Source organism: Artemia sp. Qi Xiang Cuo, chromosome 7 (assembly GCF_049724085.1).
Source record: "Artemia sp. Qi Xiang Cuo chromosome 7, ASM4972408v1, whole genome shotgun sequence".
NCBI classification, from domain to species: domain Eukaryota; kingdom Metazoa; phylum Arthropoda; class Branchiopoda; order Anostraca; family Artemiidae; genus Artemia; species Artemia sp. Qi Xiang Cuo.
In genome coordinates, this window is record NC_142800.1 from 68433501 (window position 1) to 68439500 (window position 6000).

The following is a 6000-nucleotide window of genomic DNA, read 5'->3' on the forward strand; positions in this document are numbered from 1 at the left end:
CGAATTTCTTTCTTCGAAATGCAAGAGTTAGAATATTTCAGTTGTGTTTGGTAGTGGTTTACCTTGTCACAGTTACATTTTCTTGATTTTTCAAAGTTTATTCCGAATTTTTTTCGTTGAAATGCAAGAGTTGGAATATTTCAGTAATGTTTGGTTGTGGTTTATCTTGTCAGAGTTACATTTTCTTGATTTTTCAAAGTTCATTTTGAATTTCTTTCGTTGAAATGCAAGAGTTGGAATATTTCAGTAGTGTTTCTTTATGGTTTACCTAGTCACAGTTACATTTTCTTGATTTTTCAAAGTTCATTTTGAATTTCTTTCTTTGAAATGCAAGAGTTGGAATATTTCAGTAGTGTTTGGTTGTGGTTTACCTTCTCAGAGTTACATTTTATGTATTTTTCAATTTAAATTTGAATTTATTTCGTTGAAATGCAAGAGTTGGAATATTTCAGTAGTGTTTTGTTGTGGTTTACCGTGTCACAGTTACATTTTCATAATTTTTCAAAGTTCATTTTGTATTTCTTTCCTTGAAATGCAAGAGTTGGAATATTTTAGTAGTGTTTGGTAGTGGTTTACCTTGTCACAGTTACATTTTCTTGATTTTTTAAAGTTTATTTGGAATTTTTTTCATTGAAATGCAAGAGTTAGAATATTTCAGTAGTGTGTGGTTTCGGTTTACCTTGTCAAAGTTAGTTTTAACGGTATTTTCAATTTTCATTTTGTATTTCATACATTGAAATGTATTTTTATGTATTTTTCAGGTGTGTTTAGTTGTGGTGGATCGTGTTACAGTTATATTTTCACGATTTTTTAATGCACGTATCGACTTACTTTCATTGAATTGCAAGATTTGGACTATTACAGTTGTATTTGGTTGTGGTTTTCAGAGTAACTGTTACATTTAATGTAAAATTCAAAGTTAATTTTTTAATTCCGTCTTAGTAACGATCTTAGTAGTCTATTACAGTAGTGATTTGTTGTGGTTTACCGTGTCACAGTTACATTTTCTTGATTTTTCAAAGTTCATTTAGAATTTCTTTCGTTGAAATGCAAGAGTTGGAATATTTTAGTAGTGTTTGGTTGTGGTTTACCTTGTCACAGGTACATTTTGGTGATTTTTCAAAGTTCATTTTGAATTTCTTACATTGAAATGCAAGAGTTGGAATATTTCAATAGTGTGTGGTTGTGGTATAACTTGTCACAGTTACTTATACTTGATTTTTCAAAGATCATTTTGAATTTCTTTCAATGAAATGCAAGAGTTGGAATATTTCAGTAGTGTTTGTTTGTGGTTTACCTGGTCTAAGTTACATTTTCATGATTTTTCAAAGTTCATTTTGAATTTATTTGGTTGAAATGCAAGAGTTGGAATATTTCAGCAGTGTTTGGTTGTGGTTTACAATGTCACAGTTACATTTTCTTGATTATTCAATGTTCATTTTGAGTTTTTTTCTTTGAAATGCTAGAGTTGGAATATTTCAGTAGTGTTTGGTTGTGGTTTACCTTGTCACAGTTACATTTTCTTGATTTTTCAAAGTTTATTTTGAATTTCCTTCGTTGAAATGCAAGAGTTGGAATATTTCAGTAGTGTTTGGTTGTGGTTTACCTTGTCACAGTTACATTTTCCTGATTTTTCAAAGTTCATTTAGAATTTCTTACATTGAAATGCAAGAGTTGGAATATTTCAATTGTGATTGGTTGTGGTATACCGTGTCACAGTTACATATTCTTGATTTTTCAAAGTTCATTTTGAATTTCTTTCGTTGAAATGCAAGAGTTGGAATATTTCAGTAGTGTTTGGTTGTGGTTTACCTTTTCACAGTTACATTTTCTTTATTTTTCAAAGTTCATTTTGAATTTCTTTCGTTGAAATGCAAGAGTTGGAATATTTCAGTAGTTTATTGTTGTAGTTTACCCTGTCAAAGTTACATGACCTTTATTTTTCAATGATCATTTTGAATTTATTTCATTGAAATGCAAGAGTTGGAATATTTCAGTAGTGTGTTGTTGTGGTTTACCTTATCACAGTTACATTTTCTTGATTTTTCAAAGTTCATTTTCAATTTCTTTCGTTGAAATGCAAGAGTTGGAATATTTCAGTAGCGTTTGATTGTGGTTTAACTTGTCAGAGTTACATTTTCTTGATTGTTAAACGTTTAATATGAATTTCTTTAAATTATAATCAATATAATTAAAATTTCATTTTTTCTTTTTTTTGGTTTAAAAGGGATCTGATACAATCTAAATTTATTTAAATGTTCATTATTTTTTTATATCTTTTTAATTCAATATTTGTAATATTTCAGTTGTGTTTTGTTATGGTTTACCTTTTAAGTTTTACATTCTATTGATTTTTCAAAGTTAATTTTGACCTTCAATTGTTTAAAACTTTTATTTGTAATATTTTAGTAGTATTTCCTATTGGCTCAAATTGTAACAGTTACATTCTCTTATTTAATAGATTTTAATTTATATTATATTTCGTTGAAATGCAAGAGTTTGAATATTTCAGTATATTTTGTTTGTTGTTTACCGTGTGACTTTTACATATTAGTTTAGTTTAAAAGTTAATTTTTATTTTCTTTATGTGTTATGCAAGAGTTGGAATATTTCAGTAGTGTTTGGTTGTGGTTTACCTTGTCAAAGTTACATTTTCTTGATTTTTAAAATTTCATTTTGAATTTCTTTCGTTGAAATGCAAGAGTTGGAATATTTCAGTTGTGTTTGGTTGTGGTTTACCTTGTCACAGTTACTTTTTCTTGATTTTTCAAAGTTCATTTTGAATTTCTTTCATTAAGGTTAAGTTAGGTTAGGTTAGGTTAGCCTACGTACGCGCGCGCACGGAGGCTAACCTAACCTAACCTAACTTAACCTTAATCTAACTTGATCTAGCCTAACCTAACCTAACAAAAATCAGGAAATTTAACTGTGTCAAGGTAAAGCACGACAAAACATATTTCAACTAATGAAATCCATAATGAACTTTGAAAAATAAAGAGAATGTAACTGACAAGGTAAACCACAACCAAACACTACTGAAATATTCCAACTCTTGCATTTCAACGAAAGACATTCAAAATGAACTTTGAAAAATCAAGAAAATGTAACTGTGACAAGGTAAAACATAACCATAACAGTACTGAAATATTCCAAATCGTGCATTTCAACGAAAGAAATTCAAAATAAACTTTGAAAAATCAAGAAAATGTAAATGTGACAAGGTAAACCACAACCAAACACTACTGAAATATTCCAACTCTTGCATTTCAACGAAAGAAATTCACATTGATATTTGAAAAATCTAGATAATGTTAGTGTGACAAGGTAAACTACACCAAAACTTCTGAAATATTCAAACTCTTTCATTTCAAAGAATGAAATTCAAAATTATCGTTGAAAAATACAGAAACTGTAACTGTGAAGAAGTAAATAAAAACAAAACACAACTCGAAAATTCCAACTAAAGCATTTCACCTAAATAAACTAAAAATGAACAATTAAAAAAAAAGAGACAGTAACTTTTACCATGAAAACCACAACCAAACAAGACTTAAATATTCCAACTCTTGCATTACAACTAAATAAAATCGAAATGAACTTTGAAAAATCAAGAAAATGTAACTGTGCCAAGTTAAAACACAACCAAACACTACTGAAATATTCCAACTCTTGCATTTCAACGAAAGAAATTCAAAAAGAACTTTGAAAAATCAAGAAAATGTAAATGTGACAATGTAAACCACAAACAAACACTACTGAAATATTCAAACTCTTGCATTTAAAAGAAAGAAAATCAAAATGAAATTTTAAAAAACAATAATATTTATCTTTTAAACGGTAAGGCACGACGAAACACAACTGAAATATTCCAACTCTTGTATTTAAACGGTAAAAGTTCAAAATCATCTATAAAAAACCATGGGAATAAAACTCCGACAAGTTGAAAAGTAAAAAAAACTAACTTCAACGTTCCAGCAGATTCTTGTAAATGAACAAAATTCAAAATAAACTTTGAACAATCAAGAAAATGTAACTGTGACAAGGTAAACCACAATGAAAAGCTACTGAAATGTTCCAACTCATGCATTTCAATGAAAGAAATTCAAAATGAACATTGAAATATAAAGAAAAAGAAACTGTGACAAGGTAAACAACAACCAAACACTACTGAAATATTCCAACTCTTGCATTGCAACGAAAGAAATTCAAAATGAACTTTGAAAAATTAAGAAAATGTAACTGTGACAGGGTAAACTACAACAACACACTCATTACATAGTCAAACTCGGTACTTACAACGAAAGAAATTCAAAATGGACTTAGAAAAACAAATGAGACGTGCGCGTGGAAATTTAAACCACAAACAAACAAAACTGATAGATACAGTATCGAAATCTGAGGCGACAGATCTTAACTGCGTAGCTTACCACATCAAGAAAATATGACTTAGAAAAGGAACTCAACGACACAACAACACAGAAAACTAACACATCTAGAATTTCAACGTAAGAAATTCAAAATGAACTTTGAAAAATCAGGAATATGTATCTGTTACTATTAATCCATCTGCAACTCACTTCTTAAATATTCCTACTCTTTCTTTTAAAATATAGATATTCAAAATGAAATTTGATAAAACAATAAAATGTAACTGTGACAAGGTAAACCACAACCAAACACTACTGAAATATTCCAACTCTTGCATTTCAACGAGGAAATTAGGTAAGATCAATGAAAGATCTTGAAAATGTTTCAGCGACACGGCAATCCGTAGCCCACCACTACTTGACCATATCAAATCAAGAATTGCCAGGTATTGATATCAAAAAAAACTTTGAAAAATCAAGAAAAAATAAAATCTATAAGGTATACAGCAACCCCACACTATTGAAACATTCCAGCTCATGCTTTTCAATGAAAGAAATTCAAATAAACTTTGAAAAATCAGGAAAATGTAACTGTGACGTGCTAAACAAAAACCAACCACAATTGGAATAGTCCAAATCTTGCATTTCAATGTAAGCAATTCGAAATGAACTTTGAAAAATCAAGAAAATGTCACGGCGACACGGAAAACAACAGACAACCACTACTGAACTATACCAACTCGTAATTTTCAACGAAAGAAATTCAAAATGAACTTTGAAAAATCAAGAAAATGTAACTGTGACAAGAGTAAACCACAACCAAACACTACTGAAATATTCCAAATCTTGCATTTCAACGAAAGAAATTCTAATTGAACTTTTAAATATCAAGAAAATGTAACTGTTACCCGGTAAACCACAACCAAACACTACTGAAATATTCCAACTATTGCAATTCAACGAGAGAAATTCAAATTGAAATTTTAAAAATATTGAAAATTTACCTGTGACAATGTAAGCCAAAACAACACACTACTGAAATTTACATAAAAGTCCATTTAATATAAATAAAATATAAATGAACATTTAAAAATAAATAAAACGAAACTTTTACATGGTAAGCAACATTAAAACAAATCTGAAATAGTCCAACTCTTACATTTAAACGAAAGAAATTCAAAATCAAATTTTAAAAATCATAAAAATTTAACAGTTACAATGTTAAAAATTCAATCACAATACTGTTAGCGTCAATAAAAGACTTTAAAACGATTGATTGTAGATATTGTCATTGAAAAATCGAGTTAAATTAACAGTGACTCGGTAAATCATAACTAACCGCAACCGAAATAGTCCTATTATTGCATGAATACGTAGGCAATTCGAAATGAACTTTGAAAAATAAAGGGATTGCAACACTTTCTAAGGAACAACCACCCAAAAAATTCTGTACTTGACCATCTCGAGAATTACAATTTAAGTTATTCAAAATGAGCATTGAAAAATCAAGAAAATGAGCCTGTTTCACTTTAAATTTTAATAACGCAAAACTGGAGATTTCCAGATAATGCATTGCAATGAAAGAAATTCAAATGTAGTTGGTTCAATTGTGTGAGAGTAAGTGTGACAAGGT

The 6000-nt window shown here is 29.1% G+C and overlaps 1 protein-coding gene across 3 annotated transcripts in view; it reads right to left on the bottom strand.

Moving 5' to 3' along the window:
* The window catches only part of LOC148950634 (xanthine dehydrogenase/oxidase-like), a 380805-nt gene that overhangs the window by 249154 nt on the left and 125651 nt on the right, over positions 1-6000 (bottom strand). The window lies entirely within an intron of this gene.